The sequence below is a fragment of the Vombatus ursinus genome, unplaced genomic scaffold (genome assembly GCF_900497805.2).
Source record: "Vombatus ursinus unplaced genomic scaffold, bare-nosed wombat genome assembly UNPS02014778.1, whole genome shotgun sequence".
Classification (NCBI taxonomy): Eukaryota; Metazoa; Chordata; class Mammalia; order Diprotodontia; family Vombatidae; genus Vombatus; species Vombatus ursinus.
In genome coordinates, this window is record NW_020954556.1 from 60,225,715 (window position 1) to 60,249,364 (window position 23,650).

Below are 23,650 nucleotides of genomic sequence, written 5' to 3' on the forward strand. Positions count from 1 at the left end.
CTCTCTCTCTCTCTCTCTCTCTCTCTCTCTCTCTCTCTCTCTCTCTCTTTTTCTTTCTTTTTTTTTGCAACATGGCTAACATGGAAATGTTTTTCATGATTTCACATGTATAATTGATATTACATTTCTTGCCTTCACAATGGTAAAGGTAGGGAGAGAAGTCAGAACTCAATAATTTTAAAAACTGAATGTTAAAAATATTTTTAAATGGGGAAAGAAGGAAATACTAGGAGAGGGATGGCTGGGGGCCTGAAGTGTTAGAGGGGTGGAGCACTCAGTAATGACCTGTTAAATGCCTACTAAAATTTCCAGAAAGTAGCCTCAGGACTCCTACTGAAACTTTAGTGGTCTGGAATTGCCAAGGATATAGTAAAATGAAACATGTAGATATTATTTTTCGTGTTGAATGTCTAGGAGTTCATGAATTGGAGATAACTGAGATTTTGTAGGAAGAGAGAATCATGAAATCTTGAATAATCAATAAGCAAAATTATGCATAGTGAAGGATTATCCTAGTTATTTGGATTGTAGAAAGGAAGTGAGTGGTAGGGGAGAAAGTGAGAGAAAAATCAATAAGAATTTATTAAGTAACTACTGCATTTCAGCTACTGTGGTGGGAGATGAAGAAAAAAGGGAAAATACACAATTAAAAGACCCCAGATATTCATTAAGTCCTGATCTAAGAGAATCTGTGTGCATTTTTCTGGGTCCTAGTGCCATCTCTATATACAGGTGCATTTGCATGCACACACACACACACACACACACACACACACACATACATACACACAAACACTTTATATACCAACCAGGAAGAACAACGCTTCAGAATGAGTCTCATGCAATAAGTATAAATTGGGAATTTTGTGAGCAGTTTAACCTAGGTTACTGGACATGAAAGACTGTAAATGACAGTTTGGTAATATCATGGAGCCTCACCTCTTTTTCTCTGAAGGGAGTAGGAGGGAAGGCAGTGGAAGGGATGGGACAGAGCCAAGTGGGAGCAGTTCCAGGAATTATGTATGCTAACCCTTGAGTTCAAGGTGACCTAGATCATGTGGCATGCTTGGCTGAGTAACAGTTTTGTGACAGAATTAAGAGGGAGACTTGAGTTCTAATCCTAGTTCTGTTATTAACTGGCTATGTGACATTGAGGAAGTCAACAAAACTCCTAGGCTTTAGTTTCTTCCCCTTTTAAATGAAGAGTTTGGACTAAAATGATCATTTGGGTGAATTTCTATGATTTAGCAGGGGTGGCATTCCGTTTATCTTTTTTTGGGGGGGGATGTCATGGACCCTTGGGAAGTCTAGTGAAGTCTATGGACCCCTTCTCAGGATAATATTTTTAAATGCAAAGGTAAAAAGGACCAGTTGTTTTGTAGGGAGAAGTGGGACTAGGGGTGTGCTGGAGCCAGCTTAATTCAGCTTATAAGAGCTGATAGTACAATATTCAGTGTGAATATCTGTAGCTCAGAAATGAGGAAATGCTAAAAATCAGAACTTGACTTTTTTTTTCATTGTCTAGACTTAAGAAAATGAAGGATAAAATGATAATAAGGAAAATTAAATGTAAAAGAGTTATGCTTTTCCAGAAAGCAGGTTGTTAAACATTTACAAGCCCTTCACTGGATGGGACTCTCTTCATGTGTTTAATTGGTTTCCTGACCCATAAAATCACCATGAGAGAGAAATCAATTAGCTTTGAAGATAGGAAGTTCCAGTCAAAATGGTTCCATTAATAGAAGATTCCAGACATATGTGTTTCCAGAGAACAGACAGAGGAAAACACAAGACATACCAGGGAAGAGGAAGCGAATGGTTAGGACAATGACAATTAGGCATAAAAAAAAAGATTTTATTGTTGTTGTTTGTTTCTGTTTAATTGTTTGTTTGTTTTCCCAGACTACAACAATAATGATCCACAGTACACCTTCTGATCTAATGTGCTGTGAGCTTTCACATTCATATCATTTCCTAGAATAAAGTGTAGAGTATGATTAAAGCTTGTGTTCTGGACCCAACCTGACTCAGATGAATCAGGCTCTGAATTGTAATGAAAGGACATAAACCTTTGAGAAAAGGAAGTTTTCTAATGGATTGCTTCAGTTGGGTGCAATTCCTCTCATCTCTGAATTTGCCATAGTGGTATATGTTCAGTCCATTGTGTTTTGCCGTAAAGGCAGTGGTCCATCCATCATGCATTGAGGACCACTGACTACTTAATCATATGTTAGGCTTTTACGTCTTATGCACCAGGAAAACTACAGCAATGGTTTGAGCCTTAGTCTTCTGGACCAATTAGATATCAAGAAAAGTCTAATTGGAAAAACCATAGTTTCATTGGAGAAAAAAATAAACTTCCCTATGTGTCAAGGACATTCTAACCTTGTTAGATGCTACTCCTATCATAGCATATGTTCAATCTTTATGGAATCCTGGGAAGATGGCAGGATGAGAGGAAATATAGGGCACTGTTTCCTCTAAAAACAATAAATAAACAAGAAAATCATTCCAAAAGCAACAAAAATGAAACAACAGGAAGGATAAAATTGAAAGAAACCAGTATAAGGCGATTTTTATAGGAAAAAAACCCAATAATATCAAATGAAAACCATCTCATTCCTCCTAGAACTTCTCCCCCTCTCCTCCTATCACCTCCAACCTCTCCAATATCCTCACAAATTTTGTAGTAGTTCGACGTCTAAATATAAAAAAAAAAATTCAGTTAACCATTTGATAGTGTCCAAATAAGGACACCACTTGTAGAGTGGTTTGAGGCCCATGAATTACAGCTGTCAGGATTAAGAGAAGGGAAATTAAATGGTCATAGAGGACTTTAGAGTCCAGGAGGAATGTGCTTCTGGTGATAATTATTTACTACTATGCAAGAGGAAATAGGCATTTAGCAGAAGGTGTAAGAGATAGAGAAGAGACACAATCATAAACGTTTCTCAGAGTTTCTTTTTAGCAATATCCCCCAACTGCTTTGCAAAGATCCTCCCTCGAATTAGAAAAAGGACTGAAGTTGAGGACAGATGGGATAGTGGAGCCCAAATAGGTTGAAATAGGAAAGATAGATGATAATCCCCACTAGAGTGGTCTCTTGATCTCCTACTACTAGTATATCAATAGATAATACTCACCCGTTGAAGGCCAGAGGCCTTCACCAGCCTTAGTGGGTTAAAAGAACAGAAAACATGAGAGAACAATAATTTGCATCTATATAATGGAAAGGACCTATGATAATATATTTGTAGTAAGGACACCAAAGTTATCAGAGTGATTGATAATGATAAGTATGATTTGGCTAAGAAGGAGAAATGAAAAAAACGTAGTTGGAGAAAAGAGTCATCTCATTAATAAATATTTTGCAGTGAAGGATACTGAGTAAAAATCCACTGAGGAAGGGGATATAACAACAAATTTTCCAAGGATCCTTGAAATGACAGTTGAATAGCTCTTAAAATCATCAGAGTGTTTTATAAAAGTAAGGAAAGAATTAAATGAAAGTATCAAGGAAATTAGGATATAGCTCTTGAGGTTGAAATTAATACCTCCAAGAAGAAAGGAGAGGATTTAGAACAAAATAAAAAGATATTTTTTTCCAAAGCAGTTGAGTTTCTGAAAAGAGAAAACAGAGAATAAAAAATGCAAAGATAAATGGAAGATTAATTAGACAAAATTTAAAGAATAAATGAAAGTGTTATGAAATAAAAAACACCAAACTTGATGTTGGATGTGAAAATATAATTGCAGGATTATTGGTTTTCCAGAAAAAAGGCAATGCATAAGAAAACACTTCTTTTTGTTCTATGACTATACTATCTATTCCACTTTGAACCATGCCAAAGATGTTTTTCATTTCCTCCATATTTTTCTATAGTAATTTCTTTCTCCTCATCAACAACCAATTCTTAACTAGTTAAGGAAGTTATAGAAACCATAAGGTTTCCAATGGATTTCCACTTCTATGGTTGATGAATCAACTGTAATGGAAACCACCATTCAGACAAGAGGCAATATGAAAGAAGATGTTGGCAAGAACCACAAAGTTGCCACCATTACTCCTGATAAGCCAACAAATGTAATACCATAATGTGAATAAAATTCCAGCCTAGGAACACAGTACTATAATAAAAATCCTTAATATGATAATACTATAGTACTTAATAATAAACAACATATAATATCCTCCTAGATATTTCAATAACCACCCAAGGAGATCCAAAGCTTAAGAACACTGATTTAATTAGAATTGTACAATTTAGTAAAGATTTTTGTCTAAATTATATTCTATATTGAGGAGTCATTTCAAATTTTATCATTTCTGAGATTGTAAGAACATTGATTAAGGACTGAAAGGTCTTCAAATTTCTTTATTCTATAGACAAGGAAATAGGTTTAGTGAGGAGTGATTGGTGGTTTAAAAACATAGACTGTTTTATCTTGATAAGTATAAAGATTTTGGCATCTTGTGAGTGTTATTTTGTTTTAAATTTAGACATTATTGTACTAGTCTCACACTGTCTGCCTTATGGTCTAGGAGGTATAAGTATGAGTATATGTGTGGCATAAGCCACATTCAGGCTAATTCTATTTCTTTCTCCTCATTTTACATGCTTCTATCTCATGGCTGCAGAATCCATATGCTCAAAGAATAATCCTTATGTAATTACAATCTGCCCTGGCTCCCAAGATCATGTTCAATCATTTGTAAAAGGAAACAGCTTTCATTGCACCTGCTTTGGGAGTGAATTTCCTCTTATTGTTTTGATTAATTTACATCTCCAATTATGATGTCAATAATCAATATTAAAATGGAAAAGAAAATCTGAGTAACATAATACTTTTGGAACTCATGTAGGAAAATTGTTCATAAATATTGGAACTAGATGGTAAAAGTACAGAATAAAAGAATGCACAGACAACTAACTAAAAGTGGTCCAAAGTTTAATTCTTCAGGAAGCACCATAGACAAATTTCATAATTATGACAGCAAGCACATTTTGCAGGATCCAGTTAAAAAAAATTAACATTGTCCAAAGGCAATTGATAAAATAAAACAGAACAGCTTCTCATTAGTAAAAAAATCAAAGGAAAAATTGGAATATAATATTGATATACTCTCTAAAATGACATATCCTGCAAAACTGAGCATAATAGTCAAATACAATAACTAGATATTAAGCAAAAGAGAGTAAGATTAGTCATTTTCTTCAAAAGAACAGGAAGGTGAACAGAGTATTCCACACAACACCTGATCAAAAACAAAGAAGTTAAATACATTTCCATAGATATGAAAGACTAAGAAATGAAATTAATATCTTTATGTAGCAAAGATGAAACAAGGTCATGAGTATGGAGCAGAGGAGTTTCCACTTTTTAAAAAATATTTGGGAAAAAAATTCCTCATTTACTGTCTATGAAACATTGAGTTTAAAAAAAGAATATTGAAGGACTAAATAAGGAACCAAAAAAATAGTGAACTGGGAAAGTATAATAGAATAGGTAGAAGTTAATTAATATTCCAGAGAAATACCATTCTAGCATTAAAAAATAGTATAGGCATTGAGAACTCTTTTTTGGTTTGAGAGAGGATAGGGTAGGACAGAGGCACCAAGAAAAGATTGGTCAGGATTTTAAGGGAGGTGCAGAGTAGAACATTTCAATTTCTCTCTCTGCTTTCGGGGTAGTGGGAGAATAGTTGGGTGTATGGTTTCTGGAGCCTATCCAATACTGACTGTCACCAATTTTATTTTTTAGCTATCATGGCCAATTTTAAGAGTGTCAGGTATAACCTCAGAATAGTTATAATTTTTATTCCCTTTCCTATTAGTAATATGGAGCATGTTTCCAAGTGGTCATTCATAGTCTGCAGTTTTTTGTAAACTATATGAGATCCATATGTCACCATGGATATATGAGATCCACAGTCACTCAAAAGAGATCAGTTTTGCAAGCCACACAAGAAAAACAAAAACAAAGTAGATGAAAAATGCCTTTTACTCAGAGTATGAAAAACAGTTGGATAACTATCTCATAACATCATTACATCTATTTTTGAATTATCACTGCCAATTTGTGCCCCAAGCCAAATTGGAAGAAGGGATAGGTTTGACAAATATTTCACACATTTTATGGTGCATTAATTGAGCTGAAACTAGTTCCTGCCACCAAAACTCATGCTTTCCATACCAGTACTCTTCCAGTAGTACTAATCCAGCTGAAGATCATAGAACACCATGACCTCAGAAGAATCACAGTTGTGGATAATCCAAAAGGCAACAGAGAAATTTGCAGTTAGTGCTTCCTTCAGGTGCACATATACCAAAATTGGAATGCTACAGAGAAGATTAGCATGTCCCCTGCACAAGGATGACATGCAAATTAATGCAGCATTTTATTTTTTTCTGGTACTGACTTAGGAGTTACAGCAGTGGATCAGTGGTGTAGATTGGGTACACAACACATAATAGATAATCATTGTAGTAATATAGTGTTTGATAAATGCAAAGATCTCCAATTTGAGACAAGAACCCACTATTTGACAAAAATTGCTAGGAAAACTGGAAAAGAGTTTGGCAGAAACTAGATATAGACCAAAATCCCACACCATATACTAAGATAAAGTCAAAACGTGTACATGATTTAGACATAAATTGGAATAGTTTACTTGTCAGATATACTATGCATAAGGGAAGAATTTATGACCAAACAAGAGATAGAGAGGATTACTAGATACAAAATGGATAATTTAGATTACATTAAATTAAAAAGGTTTTGCACAAACAAAACCAAAGCAGCCAAGATCAGAAGGAAAGCAGAAAACTGGAGGGGGGGGGAAGGATTGATTTACATCAAGTTTCTATGATAAGGACTTCATTTCTCAGATACATAGAGAACTGAGTCAAATTGATAAGAAGACGAGTCATTTCCCCAGTTGATAAATGGTCAAAGGATATGAACAGGCAGTTTGCGGATGAAGAAATCAAAGCTATCTACAGTCATACAAATATTTGTTCTTGTTGGCATTGTCCTTCGTTCTCAAAGAGGACCAAAATAACATCACTATGCCAGAGTCAAGTTACAGAGTGTCCAACTGTGGCTGATCAAACCAATATGAACTCAGAATGCTCTACCACAGGTCAGGTACAAATAGTCTACATGAATATTTGGGGTAGATTGTCTAAATTAGTATATCCTACATTTCCTTTGAGATGTTTTAATTCTGCTTTGTTCATCGAACACAGTACCTTCTCTGATGTGGACATGCCTTGCTGAGCATTCCTGTGCCAAGGTCTCCCACGTCACACAATCATTTCAAAAGTTCTTAAGAGAGATCTTAAGAGTGTCCATGTATCATTTTTTTTCTGACCACCATGTGAGCACTTGACCTGTGTGAGTTCTCCATAAAGTAGTTTTTTTGGCAAGTGTAAGTTTGGCATTTGAACAACATGGCCAGCCCATCAGAATTGCCTTCTCTAGAGTTTGAGTGCTTGGCAGTTTAGTTCAAGAAAGGACCTCAGTGTCTGGTATTTTATTCTGCCAGGTAGTCTTCAAAATCTTCCTAAGACAATTCAAATGGAAGCACCTCAGTTTCCTGGCATGGTGCTGGTATACGATCCAAGTTTCACAGGCATACAACAAGAAGTCAGAATAATGGCTCTGTAGACCTTCAGTTTGGTAGTCAATCTAATATCTCTTTTCTCCCACAGTTTTCTTTAGAGCCTCGCAAACACTAAGCTAGCTCTGGAAATCCATGTGTCAATCTCAATATCATTGTGTACACTGTCAAGGTAAGTGAACTTATCCACAGCATTCAAAACTTCTTCATTTGCTGTAACCAATGGTTCCACATATGGATGGTGTGGTGCTGACTGATTAAGCACCTGTGTTTTCTTGGTGTTAATGGTTAGGCCAAAATTAGCACAAGCACCAGAGAATTGATCCATACTTTGTTGCAACTCAGCTTCAGAGACTGTATTGAGGGCCCAATTATCTGCAAACAGAAAATTATGTACCACCACTCCCTTCACTTTGGTCTTGGCTTGTAGTTTTTTCAAAATGAAGAGTTTACCATCAGTGTGGTGGCTGACTTTGACACCATGTTTGTCCTCATTGCAGGTGTTTGACAACATGGCTGAAAACATCATGCTAAAAAACATGGGAGCAAGCATGCAGCCTTGTTTCACTCCATTGGTGACTGAGAAAATGGGAGAGCATTGTCCATTTTCCAGAACCCAGGTGAGTATGGTGTTGGGAAATTGTGAGGAACTTCTCTTGGCAATCAAATTTTGACATGATTTTCTCTAAGCCCTGGTGATTGACAGTATCAAAAGCCTTGGTTAAATCTACAAACATTGTGTATAGACCTGTTTTGTTCTGGGCATTTCTCCTGGAATTGTTGGGCAACAAACACCATACTGACCATTTCTTAGCCCTTTCTGAAGCCACACTGGTTCTCAGGTTGATGACCATCTTCCAGGTGAAGGATTATAATCAACTAAAGAGGACTCTGGCAAGAATCCTTCCAGCAATGACTAAGAGAAAGATTCCCCCACACACACACACCCATGATTGTCATAGGACAATCTATTTCCTTTACCTTTATAGAGATTGACAATAGAGCTGTGCTTGAGCTTCCTCTTGCCATATAACCTGGAAAATTTTAGTCAGCTCTTGTATGATCAATCCCCCCCTCACCTTATAAATCTCAGCTGGAATAGAATCAGTGCCAGGTGCTTTGCCACAGGAAAGGAACCTAATGGCATTCAAAACATCTTCTTCAGTTGGAACTGCAGCTAGGGAAGGATTGACTTCAACCTGAGGAAAATGGTCAATGGCTTCAGCACAATTGATTGGTGATGGTGTGTTGAGAACACTGTGAAAGTGTTTAGCCCATCTCTCCAGGACCATGTCCTTAACACTAATCAATGTGGCTCGATCAGCACTGAGTGTTTGAGAAGCATCATAGGTCTTTGGCCAATAAAAGCCTTCAGGACATCATAAAAACACTTTGAATTTACAATCAAAACTAATCTAGTCAACAAGCTTATATGCCTACCAAAAGAAGTGAACAACAGGCTTGTGACAATGTGATTGCCACCTGCAGGAAAACACCATACCACCATCATCAGTTTTTCCTGTCAAGCAAATGAAAAAATATTCTAAATTACTATTGATTAGAAAAATATAAAGTAAAACACCTCTGAGGTACCACCACACAACTATCAAATTGGCTAATATGACAGAAAAGGAAAATGACAAATGTTAGAGGAGATGTGGGAAAATTGGGCCACTAGTGAACTGTTGGTAGAGTTGTGAACAGATTCAGTCATTCTGGACAGCCAAAAGGGCTATAAAACTGTGCATACCCTTTGACCCAGCAATAGCACTACTAGGTCTGCATATTGAAGAGATCAAAGAAAGAGAAAAAAGACCTATGTGTACAAAATGATTTATAGCAGTTCTTTTTGTGTGGGTAAAGAATTGGAAATTGAGGTGATACCCATTAATTAAGGAATGGTTGAACAAATCATAGTATAAAATTATTATGGGAAAACTATTATGTTACAAGAAATGATGAAAAGGATGCTTTTAGAAAAACCTGGAACTAATGCATGATACATGAACTAATACATGAACTGACACAAAATGAAGTGAGTCAAACCAGAACTACATTGTACACAGTAACAGCGATATTGTATGATGATCAACTGTGAATAACTTAGCTCTTCTCAGCAATACAAAGATTCAAGACAATTCCAAAGGACTTATGATAAAATGCTATCCACTTCCAGAGAAAAAACTGATGGAGTCTGAATGAAGTTTGAAGTATACCATTTTTTACTTTTTTTGGGTGTGTTTTTATTGGTCTGTGTTTTCTTTCACAACATGAATATGGAAGTATGTTTTGCATGACTGCACATGTATAGCCTATATAAAATTGTTTGCTGTCATAAGGAGGGGATGAGAGTGCAAGGGAGGGAGGGAATTTGGAATTCAATTTTTTAAAAAACATATTAAAATTGTTGTTATATGTAATTTGAAAAACTAAAATATTTTAAAATGAAAAAAATTAACAAGGTTGCAGTACATTGTCAATAATGACATGCACAGGAAATGGCATAAACAGCATGGAAGACATGCATAACCATAAACGGAGTCAATAAATGTGTAGCAAGAATGAAGGACATATCCAAAAAATAGTCAGAGATCCTGAAGAAGATATCTAGCATATTTGGTAGATCCTCTATGAACAATTATTTTTCAGGGGTTATGAATAAGAATAACAGAGGATAAGAATCATAAATAGGCTGTAACATTCTATGGAATACCCATATAATTAAATGAACAACTCTGTTTTGAATTGAATTGAATTGAATTGGATTGAATTGAATGAGATGATGCATCTACAAAAGTATTAAAATCTTGGTCATACTAAGAGTGCAATGGAAAGTAGTCACTTCTGGCTTGTGTTCATAGGAAGAAATGACTGTGATACAGCCAAACTGGCTTTTTTCTGTTCCTCATTCTTAACACTAGAACTCTGATGTTTGTACCTTTGTACTGGCCATTCCCCAGTGACTGGAATTCACTCACTCATTACCTTTGTCTCACAGAGCCTCTATCTTCCTTTAAGTTGCAGCTTAGGCACCATCTTATTCATTAAGCCTTTGTTTATTCCCCTCAACTTGAATGTCCTTCCTTTCAAATTACTCTTTATTTCCTACTTCACATATATTTGTGTTTAATTTTATATATATGCTATATATTTGCTGTGTCCTTGTTTCACCCATAGAATATAAGTTTACTCCAAAAAGGAGTTGTTTAATTTTTATAAGTTTGTTCTACCCCAGAGGTTCCCAAAGTGGGTAATACTGTCCCCTGAAGAGCCACTGGAATGATGGGGGGTGGTAGTAACATTGGGTGCAATTGGAGGACTTTGGCTAAAAATAAAGGGGTGGTGGTGGAAGCGTAAGGAAAGAACAGAAGAAAAGAAAATTTTGAAAAACCTTTTGTACATGTCTTATTTGTTGTATACCAGAGGTAAAGTCATAGTGATTACATTATTTTCCAAATAAAAACACAAAATGCAAGTTATAACTAATCAGTGGTCAATTCCACCGACAGGTCTTAACAAGTGTTGGCAGGCCAGTGTGTCCCTCGTTGTTGGGAAGGCCAGCATGCATCAGCAGGAATATGTCAGTGTAATGACTTGTTTACAATATGATACTATATGGTTACATGGCACAATATTGCATCATCAAAATTTTGATGAAGGAAAAACACAAATTTACAATAAATTATTAAATATAAGATGCATCATTTATAATATATATCGTATATTTTTTGAAATAACACAAATTTCAAAAAATTAAAGGGTTAAAGAAAGAAGATTTCTAAGGCGGGGGAGGGGGATGGTGAGTAATTTTTTTTGAAAAGGGGTTGGTAGGCCACATAAGTTTGGTAACCTCTCTCTAACCTCTTAAAACAGTGTCTGGAACATAGTAGGTGCTTAATAAATAAATGTTTGATTGATTGTTCATAGAGAGATCAGATAATATTAATAGTTCCCCAAATACTTCTTCCAAACCATCAACTCTGTCAATTTTAAATAGAATATGTGGTCAATGTCTGTTTATGGTGCCAGAGATTGGCAGTGAAATGCCTCATGCAACCAGTTAGGTACCAGCTCGTGTTGCCAATGATGGTACCATGTACTTCCCAGTCTCTCTCCCATGCCTAAAGGGCATTACTGTGTCTTCTAATGACTATTTCTCTAATTTTTGCAAACAAAGTATGTGACCCAGAATGCTCCACTTTTGCAGGACAGGGAAGAGGTGGTAGAATGGGGGGGGGAGTATTGCAAATATCACACTTCCTTTTTGTCAGAGTAAAACAGCTTTGGAGATGTCAATCTTTTATTTATATCAGCTATATGGAACACACAAAGAAGAGAGAAAAAGAGAGTAAAGACTAAAATAACATGGGTATATGTGTGGCTAGACTACTGTTGTTCATGTGAAAGAAATCTGGGCACCTTAGTGTACTGCAAGTTTATTCCATCTGTGTGCATAGTGTGACATTGAAGCCAAAAAAGCCAATGTGATGAGAAACATGGTGTCTAGAATACAAATGGCCAAAGCCTTCCTCTGCACTTCTATATATGCCACACTCACTATCAGGACATGATACCTGCAATGCCACATTTGCTTCTTTGTGCCATATTTTAGGAAAATCATTGGCAACCTGGAGTATGTCTAGGGGATAGTGGCAAGATAGTAATAGGATCAGAAGCTGGCATTTGAGAATTGGTTGGAGACACCTTTAAAGATTTTTTTGGGGGGGTGATCCACTATCTTCAAATATTTTAAGACATGACAAGTGGAAGGGGGAGCCAATTTGTTCTGCTTGGCCTCAGGATGGACAAAAAAAAAGATTTCAGCTAAATGAACATAAAGGGGAAAATGTCAGATAATTTGAGTTGTTCAAAAGTGTCTTCCTTGGCAGCTGGTGAGTTCCACCTCACTACAGGTATTTAAGCCATGTTCAAATGATTCCTTGTTGGGGAGGTTATAGAGAGTTTTCCTTTTCAAGTTATGGCTGGACTAGATGCTTCCTAAGTCATCTTTTGGCTCTGGCATTGTAATTTTTGTGAAATGCAGCACATTTTCCTTATCCAGGAGAATATAGCAGACAACTATAGATCAAGAAACTGTGAGGGAATATCAGTGGGTTTCACAACTGGAGATCCCAAGAAAACCTCTCCCCTTTTTCTTCCCTTCCTGGTTATAGTTATTCACTTATACTAATGACAATAAGAAAAGAAAGTATTTAAGAGAGGATGAAAGAGAAAAGACTAGTTGTGGATAAAGTTGAGCAATGGCAGAGACCTTCCTTTTATTGATGTCTTTCCATGCCTATATGGGGTCCCATATTTTTTTCTTCCCAGAAACCTTTACATTTTATGTATCCTATTGGCTCCCTCGCCTTACTCCTTGAATATTTTAATTTCATTGTCTTCCTGCCCTTACCCCCTAAGTATGTTAATCCTTCAAAGGATCTATAATCTCATCAAAATAGGCATCCATCCAAGGGTACAGATCACAACCCATCTGTGCTTTCCTATCCTGTTCCATTTTTGGTTTGTTTTGCCATAAATACTCTGCAGAAGACCTACTTAACTCCAGGTATTTTACACTCCTCAGGAACCAATGTGCAACTCAATGTGTCCATATGCTATTCCTCATTCTCATCATATGACCAGCATCTTGTTTTCTTGTTTTTTCATCACACATATTCTAGAGATGTAGAGGAAGAATTATGCAACATAAAATGTATGGGATATAGAAGACCAAAAATCAGTCCCCAGTAGATTAATGGGTCAAAGAATACAAACAAAAAATTTTTAAAAAGGGGGGGCAGAGCCAAGATGGCAGAGGGAAAGCAGTGACTTGCTGGAGCTCTCCCCACAAACCCCTCCAAATACTTATAAAATTGGCTCTAAATGAATTCTAAAGCAGCAGAACCCACAAAAAGATAGAGTGAAACAAATTTCCAGCCAAAGACAGCCTGGATGGTTGATCAGAAAGATATATCAAGCCAGGCGGGGAGAGGAGCACCATTCAGCATGGGTTCGCAGGCCGCAGCGAACCTGGAGCAGGCCTCAGAGGACTGAATCACAGGCAGCTGTGGAAGTTTCCAGACTTCTCAACCCAGGAACACCAAAGACAACTTAAGAGGTCAGTGGAAAAAGTCTGCAACTGCAGTGAAAGAAGGAGCTAGGTGTCAGCTGCAAGTCTCTAGTGCAGCCCGGCCCGTGGCTGTTTCCTGAGCTTCCGTCACACAGACTGAGAAGGAATCAAGTGGCTGATCAGAGGGGGATTGCAGGCATCTCTTTGCCAGTGCTGAGGCAGGAATCTCTTGCTTTGCTCATGCTTGGATCTGGGTCACAGGTCTGAGGGGCAGTCCTGGGGCGAGGAGGAACTCTGGTGTGGTAGAGCTTGTTGTGGCAGTGGAGAGAAAACACCTTGCCCCTTATCATAGCACCTCGGAAGAACTGAAAATTTTCAGATCCCTAGAAATATTTCTGAAAACAGCTGTACAAACCCCCAAAGTTTGGGACAGTACATTCTCCACATTGGATGCAGACTTTTACCTTAACAAAGAGTTTAAAACTCAAGTAATTGGCCAGGATCATGAGTAAGCTGGGCGAAAAGAGCCAGACTATATTATCTTACTTTGGTGACAAAGAAGATCAAAACATACAACCAGAAGAAGACAACAAAGCCAAGGCTCCTACATCCAAAGCCTCCAAGAAAAATATGAATCAGTCCCAGGCCTTGGAAGACCTCAAAAGAGATTTTGAGAAGCAAGTAAGAGAAGTAGAGGAAAAACTGAGAGTGATGAAAGAAAATCATGAAAAACAAGTCAACAGCTTGCTAAGGGAGACACAAAAAAATACTGAAAAAAATAACACCTTAAAAAATGGCCTAACCCAAATGGCAAAAGAGGTCCAAAAAGCCAATGAGGAGAAGAATGTCCTAAAAAACAAAATTAGCCAAATGGAAAAGGAAGTCCAAAAGCTTACTGAAGAAAATACTTCCTTAAAAATTAGAATAGAGCAATTGGAAGCTAGTGAGTTTATGAGAAATCAAGACACTGTAAAACAAATCCAAAAGAATGAAAAATTAGAAAACAATGTGAAATATCTCTTTGGAAAAACAACTGACCTGGAAAAGAGATCCAGGAGAGAGAATTTAAAAATTATTGGACTATCTGAAAGCCATGATCAAAAAAAGAGCCTAGACATCATCTTTCAAGAAATTATCAAGGAAAACTATCCAGATATTTTAGAACCAGAGGGCAAAATAGAAATGGAAAGAATCCACCGATCTCCTCCTGAAAGAGATCCCCAAAGGAAAACTCCTAGGAATATTGTAGCCGAATTCCAGAGTTCCCAGGTCAAGGAGAAAATATTACAAGCAGCCAGAAAGCAACAATTCAAGTATTGTGGAAACACAATCAGGATAACACAAGATTTAGCTGCTTCTACATTAAGGGACCACAGGGCATGGAATATAATATTCTGGAGAGCAAAGGAGATAGGATTACAACCAAGAATCACCTGCCCAGCAAAACTGAGTATAATCCTTCAGGGAAAAAAATGGTCATTCAGTGAAAGAGAGGACTTTCAAGCATTCTTGATGAAAAGACCAGAGCTGAATAGAAAATTTGATTTTTCAATACAAGACTTGAGTGAAACATGAAGAGGTAAACAGGAAAGAGAAAATCATAAGAGACTTATTAAGGGTGAACTGTTTACATTCCTGCATGGAAAGATGATATTTGTAACTCATGAGACCTTTGTCAGTATTAAGGTAGTTGGAGGGGAAAAAATTATATGTATGTATATATATATATAGAGAGAGATAGACAGATAGATAGATAGATAGATAGATAGATAGATAGATGGATAGATAGATAAACAGATAGATAGAGGGTACAGGGTGAGTTGAAAATGAAGGGGTCATATCTGGAGAATAAAATTAAGGGGTGAGAGAGGATTATACTTGGAGAAGGAGAAAGGGAGAGGTAGAATGGGGTAAATTATCTCACAAAAAAATCCAGAAAATAAAAGGCTCTTATAGTGGAGGGGAAACGGGGAAAGGTGAGAGGGAATGAGTGAATCTTATTCTCACAGGATTTGACTTAAGGAGGGAATAACATACACATTCAATTGGGTATGGAAATCTGTCTTACCCTACAGGAAAATAGAGTGGGGAAGGGGACAAAAGAGTATGGGGATGATAGAAAGGAGGGCAGATTGGGAAAGGGGGTAATCAGAAGCAAATACTTCTGAGGAATAACAGGGTCAGAAGAAAGAATAGAATAAATAGGGGGGCAGGATAGGATTAAGGAAAATAGAGTTAGTTTTTCACAGCATGTCTACTATGGAAGTGTTTAGCATAACTACACATGTATAATGTATATTTAGTTGCTTGCTTTATCAATGAGGATGGGTGGGGAGGGAGTAAGGGAGAAAATTTGGAACCCAAAGTTTTAAAAACACATGTTTAAAAAAATGTTTTCACATGCAATTGGGAAATAAGAAATACAGGAAATGGGGTACAGAAATCCATCCTGCCCTACAGGAAAATTGAAGGGGAAGGGGATAAGAGAAGGGGGGAGAGATAGAATGGAAGGCAGACTAGGCAAAGGGGTATTCAGAATGCATGCCATCTTGGGGTGGGGGGAGGGGTGAGATGGGGTGAAAATTTGGAACTCAAATTCTTGTGGAAGTAAATGTTGAAAACAAAAAAATAAATAAAAATTACCATAAAAAATAAATAAAAAAACCAAATAAAAATAATAAAATAATTAAAAAAAATACTTTCTCCTTCACAATAAGGACTGTTGGATTGTTCTGATTGTTTTTTGTATTTGCAGTTCTTGCCACAGTATCCAGAACATAGCAAGTGCTTAATAAATGCTTTATTGACTGAGAAAAAAAATTTCAAAAGAATATTCACAACTATGTGAAAGAACTCTCCAGAATATTAAAATTAAGAGAAATGCAAGTCAAAATAACCGTAAGGTTTCACCTCACACCCTGAAAATTGACAAAACACAAAAGATGGGACTATCCAATGTTGGAAGGGTTGTGGGAAGAAAAGCACACTACTTCATTGTTAATGGATCTTTGAATTGGTACAGCCATTTTGCAAAACAATTTGGGATTATTAAGAAAGGTGACTAAAATATCTATACCTTATGACCCAGAGATCATTTTATGGTGTTTATACCTCCGAAAGGATCAGTGATAAGAAGAAAGTTCCCATATAACACTAAAATAGTTATAGTAACACGTTTTTTGGTGGAAAAGAACTGGAAACAAAATAAATGCCCAGTTCATTGGAGAATGGCTAAACAAATTGTGGTACATGAACATAATGGAATATTATTGTACTGTAAGAAATGATAAATGTGTTGATTACAGAGAAACATGGAAAGACCTATATGAGCAGATGCAGAGTGAAGTAAGCAGGGCCAAGAAACAATATACAAAATAATTAAAGCCATATAGATGGGAAAAATATACAAAAAGGAAATGTTACAAAATTATTAAGAAAAAAAATATGACTTGAAAAAAGAGACATGAAAAGATATTCCTCCCTTTTGCAGAGATGGGAAGTCCACCAGTGTTTTACATTGAACATATCTGAGACTTTTTTGATGTATTGATCAATTGTACTAATTTTTTCCTCTTTTTTTCTTTGGTATTTAAAATGTTATTTGTTATATGGGATAGTTTTCTTTGAGGGATGGGAAAAATACTGAGGAGAATTATAGTTACGTAGAAAAAAATTAATCAATAACACCATATTTTTTAAAAATGAAAACAGATGAGTTAGTTATGGTGAAAGTGAGGGATGTTAGGTGGGAAGCCAGAGTCATATGCTAGTTTTCTTGAGATGTCAGGAGAAAACAAGGAAAGGCTCCAACTAGGTGAGTGGATACCCATGGCAATCAGAGGATATGGATGAAAGTTGCATAAGATGGGAAACAATGGATGGGTTTCAGGCTATATCATTGGGGGAATCTCTTGAATTGATGGGATCATTGATCCATTTCAGTACTGGGACAAAGGAAAGGTCCTAATATGCTAGGTGAACTTCCTGTCAAAAGATTTATCTGAGAACACAGACAAGAGTTTCTTAGGTTGAGAAGTCACAGATGAGTTGCATTAAGCACCATTGGAGGAGTGTCCACATTTATAAGGCAGCATATATATTAGTAAATAAAAGTACTGAAATATATTTTATTATACTTCAGAATGTGAGTTATCATCATCACCACCATCATTATCATCTTCATTAGCAGTACAGTGACTTACCTGTTTCCACTCCCATTGTCTTTTGGGTCACTAACAATTTTGACTCATTGAAGATTGTGGTGCAACCAAATGGTATAACCAGAAGAATACTGATCTTAAAAATGATGAGTTTTTATGTCAGGAAGTAGTGTTGTGCCATTGAAAGTGCCATACAACTTCATAGATGACAACCAGTGCCTTTCCTCCTCCTATTCTGGGATCAGCTCATGGTTTATCTGCCATGCCAGCCCAAGATGAAGAAAGATGGCAACATAAACTTGTGGGGGAAATGCCCAATGAAACCCAGTATTTGAAATGAATTACTTTCCATGTCTGAAAGGCAGCTTGGTGATGAATCTGATAGAGTGCTGGAGTTGGAGTTCATCAAGTCCTGAGATCTAATCCAGCCTCAGATATTTAATAACTGTTTGACCTTGAGCAAGTCCCTTAACCTCTCTCAGTCTCAGTTTCCTCATGTATGAAATGGAAATAACAATAGCATCTGCATCTCAGTGTTGTGAGAATAAAATGAGATATTTGTAAAGTTTGTAAATCTGTAAACCTTAAAGTGATATATAAATATTAGTGATTATTATTAATTATTATTATTAATGTACTTACGGAATAACTCAGTGGCTTTTTTAGAGGACAGTACTGATTGCCTTTCTCTCGGTATAATAAGAGTCCCATTAGGCCCTTTCCATAAGTTTACTTAATGTTATACCCAGGTAATTAAAATCTTCAAAGTCCAATTATCAGGTTGTACTTAAGTGTCTCACCTCTGATTTACCTGTCACACTTTTAATTTTACATTTTTTTCATCTTTTTTCATAATTGGAACTAAAAATAACTCAGATAAAAAGATTAGGGAGCAAAATAATGGGAGAGAGACCCAGATCCACCAGGACCTAAATAGGACACTTAATATGGGAATGTACCCTGGGGAAAAGAGTAGATGAAGGAAACAATATTGGAAAAAGCTGAATTGGGAAACTCCATTCCCTTTGTAGATGAAGCACTTTCTTTGGCACAGTGTTGCACACTGGCACTGAGTTATCATTATACAGAAAACAACTTTCTCCTTGAACCACACATGGACACCTGATTCACATCAAGTCCCATGACAGCAAGTTGTAAGGCATGATCAAGATTTGTGGAGCCTTAACAAAGAGTGTTGAGTTTAGTTTCAGTCTTGTTCAACCCTTTATAACCCAATTTGTGGTTTTTTTTGGCAAAGATACTGGAATGGCTTGCCATTTCCTTCTCTAGATCATTTTACAGATGAGAAAACTGAGGCCAACAGTGTTAAGTGGCTTACCCAAAGTCACATAACTAGTAAGTATCTGTGGTCAGATTTGAACTCAGGAAGATGAGTCTTTCTGACTCAGCACTCCATCCACTCCAGAGAACAGGAGTTTAAAATCTACCTCTGCCACTAACTACCAACTTGCATAACTGTGGAGAAGTCACTTGACCACTCTGGCCTTGAGTTTCACAATCATTAAAAAGAAGATAGTGGACTAAATACCCTCTGAGGTCCTTTCTGACTCTAGCTAAATAATTCTCCTATTTTCACTGGATTTTTTCAGTTTCCCCTCCCCTAATCCTTTAATTACGTGGTCTACTAACTAGGCTTATAATTCTCTTTGTAATAAAAAGATTTTGATTTGTAACCATCATGATATAGTTCAAAGTTCAAATTGAATAGCAAAAAGGGGTGGGATATGCAGGATACAAGTTTATCAAATTAAATGACAGAATATTAGTGTTGGAGGGACCCTTCAAGATCAGATAGTGCACTCCTTTACAATAACTGTCGATTACATTTATATAGCATATTATATACATTAGTTCATTTGATCTCCCAAACAACACTGTGGAGTAAGTCCTATTATTATCTCCATTTTACCAAGAAGGCTGAGAAAATGTAAATGATTTGCCCTCTGCCACTCAGCTATTAAGGGTCTGCAATTGGACCCTCATCCAGGTCGTCCTGACTCCAGTCAGCCCTGTTTCTACTAACCTCATCTATCTATAATATCTCATCAGTTCCAAAATGCCATCTATACCTTCCCAGATAGCTTGATACTCTTATGAAGTGTATACTGTATATTCTAAGTTGTCTAAAATATGTAAAGAGACTTCATTCACTCTCAAATACATTCCAACATCAGAATTATAATGCTTTCGGAAAAGGGTTATTGCAAAACACCCAGAACCAAGATGAGATATAATGTAATTTTCCAAATGAGTTATGAAGTTCAAAACAGCCGAGTTTAACAGTTTATATTAGAAGGCAGCATGACACACAGTACACAGGAAATACATATGCTTATTCATTCAGTCATTCATGGTGGACAGAGCACTGGACCTAGAATCAGGAAGACCCAAATTCAAATGCAGCTTACTAGCTGTGTAAAGCTGGACAAGTCACTTAACCTCTGTCTGTCTCAATTTGTTCATCTGTACAATGATATCTATCTCCCAAGGCTGTTAATAAGATGAGATAATATATTTGTAAAGTGTTCTGCAAATGTCAAAACACTAATAAATATTGTTGTTGCTGTTGTTACAGCAAGCATTTTTAGATATCTTTTGAGGGCAGAGAACCTTGTGCTTGGCGGGGGTGGAGGAGAGTGGAGTCAAAGTTTTAATAAGATCAATTATTGCCTTCATGGAAGTTATCATCTAGTAGGAAGATAAGAAACAAACATAGATGACCATTCATTCAAACATTCATTCATTTGAAAATCAATCAACCAGTCAATTGGTCAGTACTTATTAAATGACTGTGTGCTGGGCACTGTGCTTGGAATTGAGAATGGATATGATGAAAATAACATAAAACATCCTCTGCCCTCAAGGAGCTTATATTCTATTAGAGAAAAATAGGTTGTGCACAGAAAATTAAATACAAAATATCTGCAAAGTAATTTCTTGGAGGTGAGAGCCAGTGATTATGGAACTGGGAGAATCTGAGATGGGAATAAAATAGGCTTATTGTAGGAGGTGATACCTGACCTGACATTTGAAGGAAGTGAGAGATTCTAAAAGGTGAGAGTGAGGAAGGGGCATTTTTCTGGGAAATGGCACAGCCTGTGCAAAGGCTTTAAGAGATGAAATGTTGTATATGAGCAACAACAAATTGCCAAGTCTGATTGAGTCAGAACGCATGTGAAGGAGAGTAATGAGCACATTAAAAGAGAATTAAAAGAGAACATTAAGTGTCAAAAGCTAGGTTGGGGCCAGATTGTGAAAGATTTCTAAAAGCAAACAGAGCTGTTTATAATTTCTTCTGGGGGCAAAATGGAGTCACTGGAGCTTCTCGAGTGAGGAGATAACAAAGCTTAGTGAGATCTAGGCTTTAGGGACATCCATCTGATAGCTCTGTAGAGGTTAGAGTGGAGAGGTAGGAGAAGAGATATAGGCAGATTGATTAAGAGTCTGGTGCAGTCCTGGCAAAAGGTGATGAGCATCTAGAATAGAGTAGATGCTGCCTGAGTAGGAAAAGGGAATAGATATGTAATATACTGTGGAGATGGAATCAATAAGACACAGAAACTGATTGGATGTGAGGGAGCATGAAGAATGGAACAGAAATCTGAAAAGCATTTATTAAGGACTTCTTTACCAGGCATCAAGCATTGTGCCAAGTGCTGGGGGGATAAAAAGAAAAGGAGGATGGTCCCTGTGCTCACGAAGATCACATTTTAATTGGGAGGCTTCAGATGCAGCAGTGATGGGAAGGCTTGGTTATTCTTAAGGCACAGTGACAGGGCAGGTAGGAAGACATGGTGGTCCTTCTTAGTGGAATGATTAGAGTTATTTATTTCCTGTTCATCAAAGTGGTCTAAGCAGCCATGCCAGCCCCACCTCTAGGGCCAGAAATGGCCAAACCCATGACAGTTAGGAAGGAGGGATCCTGGTGGGATTTGAGTGAACAAGGGGCAGGCTTAGGAAGGGATGCTTCTGATGTCATGAACCTAGGTGACTAGAAGAATGGTGATGTCCTCTATAGAAATAGGAAAAGTAAAAAAATAGTCAAGTGTAGGGATAAGGTTATTGTTATTATTATTGCTACTTCACCATCACACCTGATTATTTTCCTAATTTTATTGTTTATTCATTATTATTATTCTTAATATTATTATTAATAATAATAACTAACATTTCTCTATGCTTACTATGTGCCCGATACTGGTCTGTTTTACAACTATTTCATCCTCACAACTCTGGGAGGTAGGAACTATTATTATCCCCATTTTATAGATGAGGAAATTGAGGCAAACAGAGGTGAAGTGACTTGCCCAGAATTGGTCACATAACTAGTAAGTGTCTAAGACTATTATTTGTATTCAGGTCTTCCTTACTCAAGGCCCCATGCACTTTACCATCTGGCTTATAATGAATTCTGTTTTGGACATTTGTGTTTGAGATACTTGTGTGATAAATAGTCAGTTGAAGATGCCCAATAAATAATGACATGGGATTAAGTTTCAGGAGTTCAGCAGAGAGAATGCAGATGGATCTGGGGATTGTGAATACAAGCTATAACACTTATTTAATGACAAGTAAATCAGAGAGGTGAAGACAAAGTTGTGACATCAAAAGGAAAATATTGTTACTGGTGGAAAGTTATAGATGATGTGGCGTTCAAGTTGGAATTTCAGATAATTCAATAAAAGGGGAAAGAAGAACGTTTCAGTAATGGGTCAAATATACCAAGGCCAAAGAATGTAGTACTTCAGCAGAACCACCTGGTTTAGCTAGCATGAGGGGTTCAGGGATGGGAGAACTAGGAGAAAGCTGGAAGGGTGCCAGATTGTAGATGATTTTGCATGCCAGGAAAAAAGAGCAAGAACTTTATCCCATAGGCAATTAGGAATCACTGAAGGCTTTTGAGTATAGGAGTGACATTCAAATGCCATACTATCAGTAGGGAGACTTTTAAGGTTGATTCTAGAATTCTAGATTCTAGAAGTATCATTCTGCTAAAAGCAGAGTTAATTCTTGCCTTTCCTTCCTGATAATGTCATTCTCAGAACATAGAGGGAAGCAATAAGGGCAGTGACTGAATTTGCATTGTCATCAATGGGGGACTGGTTGGTAATGTGGCTGTGATGGGAACTCTCAAAGGAAATGGCTATGTTATCCTAGTGTATGTGGCTATCATAGGAAGGAATGTGAGGTCATAACCTGTCATGTGCCCTAGATTTTAGGAAAACAGGGAAAGCAGGTTTCATGAAACTCAGAGAGGCAGATTTTTCTGACCTAAAACCCCATAGAGGAAGATTCTCCCACTTGGAATCCTGACTGGAGTCCCCTCCCCTCCATTGGTCAGGGAAGAAGGAATAAAAAAGGGAGAGCAGAAAAAGAGAAAATCAGTTGGTAAACAAGCATTTATTAGACTCTACTCAAGGATGTTCAATGGTTTTAAATTTCATTTTCCTTTTCAAGGTGTTGTTTTCATTTTCCCCACATCATTTTATACCCAATGGGAAGGCATTGTTGCTAGAGAGAGATTTTAGTCCCCATCTCACCTCCCTAGAGCCTGGAAATGCCAGGGGCTTCCTTATCAGGCAACTTGAATAGTTCCCCAAACCAACAAGATGGGAGACAGATGTGTTGGCTCTTTAAACAGACAGTGCATCCCAGATTTCAGCAATCCATTGCTCAGTGGGGGTCTATGAGCCACTTAATTTACTTGCCGTGAATTTATTTCTTTATTTCCTCACTTTAAGGCTTCCCATCCAGAGAGAGCTACCCAAACTT

The 23,650-nt window shown here is 37.0% G+C and overlaps 1 non-coding gene across 1 annotated transcript; it reads left to right on the forward strand.

Moving 5' to 3' along the window:
- The first annotated feature begins 6,303 nt into the window (after window positions 1-6,303).
- Window positions 6,304-6,410, forward strand: LOC114045555. Its single transcript, XR_003569386.1, has one exon. It is a non-coding gene; the product is annotated as a U6 spliceosomal RNA (small nuclear RNA).
- The last annotated feature ends 17,240 nt before the right edge of the window (window positions 6,411-23,650 follow it).